General features: G+C 48.9%; 2 long non-coding RNA genes across 2 annotated transcripts; both read right to left on the reverse strand.

Annotated features, from left to right (window-relative positions):
* Positions 1 to 1,776: 1,776 nt before the first annotated feature.
* LOC132500827 (uncharacterized) lies at positions 1,777 to 4,471 on the reverse strand. The gene is made up of 2 exons (XR_009534082.1): positions 4,064 to 4,471; positions 1,777 to 3,333 (listed from the first exon to the last, which is right to left on the reverse strand). It is a non-coding gene; the product is annotated as an uncharacterized LOC132500827 (long non-coding RNA).
* A 1,131-nt stretch (positions 4,472 to 5,602) lies between these two features.
* LOC132500831 (uncharacterized) lies at positions 5,603 to 8,959 on the reverse strand. The gene is made up of 3 exons (XR_009534083.1): positions 8,839 to 8,959; positions 7,029 to 7,228; positions 5,603 to 6,944 (listed from the first exon to the last, which is right to left on the reverse strand). It is a non-coding gene; the product is annotated as an uncharacterized LOC132500831 (long non-coding RNA).
* Positions 8,960 to 9,275: the final 316 nt, after the last annotated feature.

A 9,275-nucleotide genomic window follows, 5' to 3' on the forward strand; every position in this document is an offset into this window, starting at 1 on the left:
ATGCTACTATGAGCATAAATGTCACTAAGCATAGTGGCCACAGTGTGTTTATTGCATGCAGGCCACCTTACATGCATCTCTAATTCTCATAATGACTGCGCAAAGATAGTCATTCTTATGCTTAGTAAACAAGTTCGGAAACAAGGTTTTGGGGAGAGTCAGTTACCTGCACAGCAGCTAACGAGTGCTCAGACCGCAGCTCCAACCCGTGCATTTCTGACTCACTCCCGCTGTCCACACCCCAGCCGGCTCTTCCTTCCCAGCAAATCAACCAACCAATCAGCCAAAATCTACTGAATTGCTGATGTGATCCAAACACCATGTCAGACTCTTGGGATAAAAAACGACGACTACAGTTTCACTCGATCTCTCAATGAATTCTCACTCCAGTGGAGGACACACATGAAAAATAATAATTTCATTAAAATATCCACGTTAAAAAAAGGATACAGTACGGTGGTGGCTCAAAGAGGATCACAGGTGGACAAGAAGAGGCGCGAGGAGGGTCCAGGGAGACCAGCTGCGGAGGGGAGGGGCCAGCCTCGCAGGACGAAGGGGCCCGAGAGGCGGCGAGTGGGTGGGGGCGGGCGGCGCACGGCGGTGGGAGCAAGCCTGGCCCACGTGGAACGGGCTGGGGTGCCCCGCCCCGTCCCCGCCTGTGACCAGAGGCATCTTCCTCCTCGTGCTTCAGTTTCCTTATCTGTCCAGCGGGGGCTGTGAACAACGGCGCCCACCTCACAGGCCGACACAAAGATAAGCGAGGATCTGTAACTCCCTTGGAAGGGGCACATGGCACTTCGAGCAGACAGCTTGGATTGAAAGGGTCTTGGCGGTCTGCAGAGGAGCTGCAGAGGCTCTGTGGGCTGGGCACAAGCACTCAGACTTGGACCTGGAAGAAAGGGGAGCCACGGAAGGGTTTATGCAGCGGGCTCAGGGCTCAGCCCTGCGTGTAGAAGACGGCAGGCCCAGGCGCTGGGGGTGGGTGTGGGCTGCGGGCCTTCCCAGCGCCCACCCGGGAGGCTGCGCCCATCGTTACTTAATTGAGAGTCTCCTCTTTTTGTAAATGCCCAAGTTTCCCCAAAATGGCCAGTTTAAAGGACGGCAGCCGTTTGGATGTGTGGACTTAAACATAGTCTCGTTATTGCAGCCACTTCGCGGACCCGTGTGGTTTCATGCCTCTCTCTCAACATCTGGAAAGGAAAGCCTGCCCGAAGATATCGTTTGCCCTATTAGAAACCTCCGCGGGCTTCAGAGTGTAGCAGAGAATTCAGTCACGTCCACGCTGAGACAGTATAAGAACCTCTCTTTCATAGTGATGTATTTCAATGGAAAAATATATTCGTCAAGGAAAAGTTTGCTTCTTAAGTAAGTTACACTCGGCTTAGTTTTTAAAGTCAATTCTCAAACGAGTGTCCTGGTTCTTCTGGGTCTGTAAGCCCGAGTTGCTCTATGTCTTTCTTTTAACAGGGACCACTTTCAGAAAAAGTTTGGTATTACCTACAAAAAATGTCTCCCCTTTGCTTATACACCCCCCAGAAATGCATCCACACGGCAGCGAGAGATTTGTTCAAGAATATTCATAGCGACGGCGTTTGTAGTAGGTCCTGATTGGAAATAACTCAAAAGTCCGTTAGAGCAAAATGGATATATATTTTGTGGGATCTGCATGCCGTGAGGTCTTAAAAAGCACTGAAATAGAATGAACAATAGCTACATTCAGGAGTGGGGTGAATCACAAACTGAATGTTGAAATAAGGAAGGCAGACACACACCAGAGAATATATACAGTATGATTCTATTTATATAAAGTAACAAACCAGGCAAACAAACTGGTGTTATAAATGTGCATTGCGGTTACTTTTCGTGAGAAGGGAGGTCGTCGTGATTGGACAAATCACAGCGGGAGTTTCGGGCTTCTTGCTCTGCTCGGGGTCTGGATCTAGGCAGTGGTCACGTGGGTTTTCAGTCCGTCCTCCCCTCGGACTCTGTCTCTCTCTGTGTCTCCCTCCATCTTCATCCCCATCCCCACGCCGTCCCCATCTCCATCTCCATATCTTATCTACATCTTTATCTGTCTCTGTATCCATATCTATAGCTGTGTTTTCACTCTTCTGTGCTTTATTTCAACATGTTTTTAAAGATAACATTCTAGTGATCTTATGCACATTTTTTAAGATTGTGAAAATGAAACCTGTATACACAGTGTTAGAAGATTAGAAACAAGTCATAACTACTGAGCTCAAAGATATTTTAACTTGACAGTTCAACGTAAATTGTCAGCTCTCGATTGGTTGTAATGTACTGTAATTATACAAGAACTTTAGAGTTGTCATAGTCCAGCATTGGACTCCATCCCCTTTATTTCTTAGGCAACATTCTTTCAATAGAAAACAAATTCCGTGAACTGCTGGTGACCCATTACATTTTAAGTAAATGAACTAAAAAACATGAAAACGTCCATCGCTCAGAGCTGAGACCTATGAACTCTTCCTGTGTATGCAGGTCCTAAGTGTTAAGTTAATATAGAGATCTCCAGTGTATACAGTGGTACATGGACGTCTATGATGTCTACACTGTGGTGACAAGGGTTTGTGTTGCTCAGGTCACAATTACATCAAAGTTGCCCGCCCATCACAAGTTTGGGGCTAGTCTTATACCGTTTGTAGTCTAAGCCAAATTAATCACATCTAGAAAGGATGAGAGGACTTGAATTTTGTGATCAGTTTTACACACACACACACACACACACAGAGGAAAATCATCTCCAAATAAATGTACACGTGATTTAAACACGAGCGTTTGTCCAGGCATGAAAAGATTTAGGCTGTGGCATAGATAAAAAACCCATAAAGTTTCTATCCAATCCATGTTTTAAAATGCAGGCTTCACTATAAACAGCGTTTGTCTCCTAAACGGATTTGGTTTGCTCGAGAGTTCTCAGAGTGCCACATCTGGACCACTTTTGGTGTTAGTGATCTTTTTTATAGCCATTTTGAGAGGTGGAGAATAGTATCTCACTGAGTGGTTAGTTTTGTGCTTTTAGTTTTTAAACATGTATTATGGAAATTTTTAAGCATACACTAAAGTAGAGAAAACAGTATAATGAACTCGATTTTCCCAGCATGCAGCTTCAACGATGTTCAGTATGTTGCCCATTGTATTTCCTGTGTGCCCCTCCTCTTCGCCTGCCCGGGTTGCTGTCCCAGACCTCAGGACCGCCACCCTTCAGCTCCGGCATACGAGGCACCCTGTGCTCACCGCTGCTTCTGCCTCATGTCCTGAGTAATCCACTACGTGTTCTGTGAAAATGCTCCAACACGAACAACTTCAGACCTGTATGCATTTGTAGGAAAATACAAATCAAGGAACTTTAGAAACCTCCCAAAATATTGATTCTTAAATTTTTTTTCACATTAATAGAAAGTGTTTCTGGATTTTTGCTTGGTAACTTGGTTGCTAAGTTCAGCATGCCATTTGTCATGGTCTTCACACAGAGCTGATAGATTTTAAAAATTGACTCTTTTTTTCTAGGATAAAAGTGAATGATGAACATTTTACAGCATGGAAATAACAAATTACCCATGGCTCCCTTTGGAAATATCCAGTGTTCGCTCTTTATTATGTTTCCCTTCAGTATTTTCTGTGAATGCATTTTACATAGTTAAGATCAGACTTCGTGTTCTAATATTTTTCAAAACTTGGATAATACCCAAGTTCTCTCTTTTAAAGGAAAAATGTGAGCAACCCACGATGTGCAGAGCCCCCAACCCGGGGACCTAAACCTAATTACTTAAAAAACTAATTTGAGAGTAATTTACTTTAGAAACTAAAATTTTACCCTATGAATGTATCTTTCAAGTCAAAATTTCACTACGACAAAGAAGTTTTTATAATAGCGAGCATATGTTTTTAGACTATAATCAGAAGTGAACTTCACTGAAGGGTCCCGAGATCAGCCAAGCGCACTTTGGAAGACACTGGACGAGCCGCCGGGTAACTCATCACAGATGATTAAACTTTATCTCCACCTTGAACCTGACCTTCTCCTCAAGTAAACTCTTACCCAGGCAGAAAACACGGCAAAGTGCCCTGTCCCGGGGCCGGGGGTGGGTCAGTGGAGGACCACGCCAGGAGGTGATGCCCCGCTGGGTCGTGGAGGGGCGGGGCTGCCGGTCGGGAAAGGCCGGTGGTGGACCAGGCTGGCCGAGTTCAGCGCCTGGGGCGGCGCCATCAGACAGCCCGGGCGCGGGGCGAGGTGGGGCTGGGCACCCGCTGGCAGGCGAGGCGTCCCGCACTTTCCTCTGAGCGGACGCAGCGGCTGACTAGCTTCGCGAGAGCGTGGTGGCCCCCGGCAGGGGTGGTGAGGGCGCTCCCCCCAGAGACCCGCCCCGCCCGGCCCGGCCGGGTGGGCGGTTGGCGTCACCCCCGCCCCGGGGCGTCCACGGCGCTCCGCGGAAGCGCAGTAGCAGAGCCGGGCCGGGGCGGGGCGGGGCCGGGCCCGCGCGCCTCCTTCCCAGCCGCTGCCCCGAGCGAGGGGCGGAGCCGCGTGAGCTCGCGAGAACTCAGGCTCGCGGTAGCCTCCGCGGTGAGGAAGCTCTGGGCCCCAAGGCAAGATCCCTTCCGTAGCGTGGGGCTGCGGCAGCGGCGGGCAGGGCGGTCTTCCCTCGTGGGTGGGTCACTGGTCACTGCGGCTCAAGCACACGGCCGTTGTAGTGGGGGAAGCAACGGGCGGGCCTGAAGAGCGAGCAGCTGGCTTCGCACAACGCCTCCCGCGTCGCGGGCGCCCCTGGGCCCTTGCTGTCGGGGGCCGCCGTCTGGCACGTGCTGGAGCCGGGCTGCACAGCTCCTGGGGACAGAACCCCTAGTTTGAACGAGCGGCGCATTCCTCACCATTTTCAAGGTTGTTTGCCTCTGAAGACTTTGAAAGGACCCTCTGTTGGGTCACGGGGGTGACTCGGTGTAAACGCCGTGCCGGGCTCAGCAGTGTGGCCTCATCTTCCCGGGCCGTCCTCCTGATGGCGTCAAAGCAGAGCCGGGAACAGCGTGGCCGTTGGGAACGGGCCTGCCTCGGGTCCCGGGCCGCCCGGCGGGAGTACACCGGCCGTCCCGGGGCGGGGGTCTCGTTGGTTCCGCGTGCCTGTCAGAAGAGCTCCCGTCCGTCCGCAGGCCTCGGGTGGGGGGGCTCCTACCCCACCGCCCACACCAGCTCTGTGGGCCCGTCCTGGGATGATGGCCGTCCCCACAGAGAGGTTGTAAAGGGGCACAGCCACCGTGGAACACAGCGTGGGGTGCCTCAGTCGTTACAAACAGGCCTCCCACGCCGTCCAGCAGCTCCACGCCTAGGCGCATGCGCAAAGGAGACGAACCCTCTCCCTCAGAAAGTGTGTCTGCCGCACCCCGTGTTCCCAACAGCCTGTGTGGAAATAACTGAGTCCGCTGGCAGATGATGGGCACAGAAGGGGCGGTACATAGATATCATGGAGGATTCTCAGCCATGTAAAGGATGATGCGCACAGAAGGGGTGGTATGTATAGTTCATGGAATATTCTCAGCCATGTAAAGGAAGGAAACCTTGTCATCTGCGATAGCATAGAACCTTGAGGACATTATGCTCAGTGAAATAAGTCAGAGAAAGACAAATACCTACGATCTCACTTATATGTGGAATCTAAACAAAACAAAACGAATAAAACACCAAACTCAGAGAAAAAGAGATCAGACTTGTGGTCACCAGAGGTAAGAGGTGGAAGGAGGGGGTTGGATGAAGGTGGTCAAAAGGCACAAACTTCCAGTTACAAGATAAAATAGTTCTAGGGAAGCGATGTCCCACACGATAAACAGAATTAACACTGCTCTGTGTTATATACGAAAGTTGAGAAGAGGGTAGATCCCAAGAGTCCTCGTCACAAGGAGAAAGTATTTTTCCTCTTCTTTCTTTCCTTTTTATTGTATCTATATGAGGCAAGGGATGTTAGCTAACCCTACTGTGATCATTTCACAACGTGTGTGAATCACACCATCAGGCTGAACGCCTTAAGCATATGCTGAACGTATACAGTAAGGGACATCAGTTATTTCTCAATGAAACAGAAAAAAGGGCTGCTGTGTTGTAAAGCTCTGCAGCCACACGTGGTGCTAACGTGGCAGGGATGCTGGAGCCGAGGGAGGGGCTGAGGCACTCCCCCCCCCCATTTCCACCTCCCACTGAGAGGCGTGAGGGAAAGGAGCACATGGGCCCCAGTGTAGCCAAGTGCAGATTCACATGGGACCGGGACCAGGGGGCCTCTGCGGACGTGGATCTGCAGTCAGTCAGACGTCCCTCTGCAAAGACGTGTCCCGAGAACAGTCATGTCACGTGTGCAAACGCACTGACCCCGCATCAGCCCATCACCTTGTTCTTGCTTCTTGTCAGTGGAGAGGTTCGTTGAGATGTGTAATTCAACATCAGACGCAAAGATAAGGTATAAGGACAAGCCCACTAGCTTTGGGGCTCTGCTAACTAAGGAAGATCATTTCTAAATAGTAATCTTGCCACTATTTATATTGAAAAAAAGCGCATTCTAAAGAATAAAGGCAGCTATGCGCTGCATAATCTTTCCGTTAGGTAAGCAGTGTATTAGGTTTAGGGTGAAAATATCAGGATGGACATGCAGCCTGCTTCTGTAGAAAACGAAGGTAGAACACAGCTTCTTTTTAACGAGTTGCAGACACAAATTTGGTTGTTACGATATTGCACTTTGATGGTTCTCTTGCTTTGTAGGGTTATGAGTTGATCCATGTCACGTGACTCCATGTAGAAAGTGACCTGTGCAAACAGGCTCCCAAGGGGCCGGGTGTAGCTCCGTGCAGTGTCCTGGCATCCGTATCCTGTGCAGAGCTCACTCTGAAGGCGATCAATGGAATGCAGGACAGCCTCTGAGCCTAGATGCCTGGTGAGAACCGTGCTGGTTGAAAGTTTAGGAAGTTACTGAAGGGTTTTATCAGAATGTGGACTGGAGGAGGGGATAAGTTGAAGAGGAGAGATTTACCTCTGAGGTTGTGTTCTGCCCTCCTTGGTGTCACCGTGTTCCCAGGCGCTGCCTCAAAGCAGCTTTAACGTGGTCCCACATCAGCCTGTTACTCTCAGGGCACCTTTCAAAGTGAGAGTCACAAAGGAGATGTCCCACCTGCGTTCGGTTCACAGAGATTGCAGCCAGTTGGCCAGTTTGATTCCGCAACTAACAATTTCCTAGGAAAAAAAAGAGCCATGTTAGTATGTAAGAACAGTTGTCCTGTTAAAACACTGATGGCCACAGGAATCTTCGGAAAGCAAATGTTAATTCTCTCAGAGTAGTAATTGCAGGGGTTTGTCTGTGCATCATTCACTTATTAGGTTTAGAAAAGTATCTCCCAGGAGGGATGGATACCCAACAGGGGCTGGAAACTCCCTACGACACTTAAGTCTGGGGCTATGACAGAAAAGCCCGTGAAGGTCTTTTTGCTTTTACAGCTAGGATTTTAGCAGGTTTATCTCTGGCTCAGTCTTTTTTAGAGTGTAAAAAAAATATTTCACAAGTGAATCTAAGTATCTACCAATCTATTTCTAGTTCTAAAATGTTATCAAATTTCCTATAGATACGTAGATACAGTTAAATTATTTGTCTTTTACCATCTAACAAATGAAAGCCTGATGTGAAAAGAGGAGGTGAAGTAAGGCTTCTCCGTCTGCATATGAAGACTAGCCTTGGCACGAAATTCCTTTCCCTTTAAAAGTTTCCTGGGGCGGGTCTCTCCTCCCTCCAGCTTCGTGTGGCCAGGCGGGCAGGAGCTAGGAGACCACAGGCAGGTGGCAGTTCACTTCTGTCTTTGGTGGAGTCCCAAGCCCCACAGGGTGCAGGGGTCCAGGAAAAAATGTAAAACCAGCCACCCAAGTCGAATGGAAAATTTCAGGAGGGTAGAAAACCATCAGGATGCGGACAGTCGACAGCTGAGGTGATGGCTCAGAATGATCTTTCGGTTTACCTGTTTACCCAGAGCATTTTACCCATTCCTTAAGAAAAAGAAGAAAAACTCTCAAGAAAAAAAAAAAAACAGTTGTTGATCTATTTGACAGACTGGATAGAGTATCAATTTGTTTAACTTGCATCCATAGATTTAGCACGACCTGTGTGAGCCGTGTGACACAATCTCGAAAGTTTCTTTTTTCCACTCCTTGTTCTTTGTGTCCTTTCTCAGAAATCATTAAAATGCCCATAATTACAAGGAAGTGGAAGCCACTATAGAACTAGAAATTGACAGGAGGGTAAATATTCAGATTCATTTGAGAAATATTAGTTCCCAGCGAGGAAGAGACACCCGTCATTCAGTTGCTGTGCTCTGTCATTCTGCTGAGGGATGCAGGAGGTGATGGCAGGATGTCAGCAGAGCTTCTGTGTTGGATTCTTGGGCTGCAGAGAGTGCCCAGGTACCGGCATTTACTCTTATTGACCTCATGGCTGGAAACGACCCAACGTAAATGTACATGGGTTACTGACATCCCTCCCCTCCCCCTAGCCTCACGTGGGCCCCGAGTTACTGTCCCTCCTCCCCACCTTCCCAGCACCCCTCTTCCTGCAGGCAGTGGTCAGATAGGTCAGGGGTTGTTCTCCCTGAGGTCTTTCCCCGGGGAGAGCAGGGGCCAGCAGCCTACAGGACATCTCATCTGGCAGTGACCATGACGCAGAGAGGCCGTGGGGTGTCCAGATCTCTGGTGTAAGAACTCCTGTCCAATACAGTAAAGAAACCACAAGAAGATTCAGTCTACAGCATCGACGGGCCTGGGACCAGAGGAGTCTTTGAGAAGCATCTGAAGACACCTACTTTCTGGAGCACAGTTTGGGGGCCAGGAGGTGGTGTCAGTCTTGCCCGATGAACTCCAGGGGGGTGTCTGAAAAGAAGGGCAGGCAGCATCCGGGCCCGTTTCAAGGAGAGTCTTTCTCACTTTTTTCTCACACAGCTGGCTCTTCAATGACTAAGGTTTTCTTTGAAGAAAGGTTTCCTTGACCAAAAAAAAAAAAAAAAAAGATTCTAGAAATATTTGTGGATGCTTGGGACTGAATCTCAATGTCAGCTATTTTTTCCCCCTGGCTTTGCTGCTCCTCAGACTTTCTTATGGTATTTTTGGAATGAAACCACAGATTCAGACTCCAGTGTGAAATCTCAAAGCCAAAATCGTCTGATATTTTTTCCCACAAGTGCGTTAGAACCACAGCAAATGAAAGGACTCCTCTTAGCAGGAGATGACCGAGGTAGCGGGA

Source organism: Mesoplodon densirostris, chromosome 13 (assembly GCF_025265405.1).
Source record: "Mesoplodon densirostris isolate mMesDen1 chromosome 13, mMesDen1 primary haplotype, whole genome shotgun sequence".
NCBI classification, from domain to species: domain Eukaryota; kingdom Metazoa; phylum Chordata; class Mammalia; order Artiodactyla; family Ziphiidae; genus Mesoplodon; species Mesoplodon densirostris.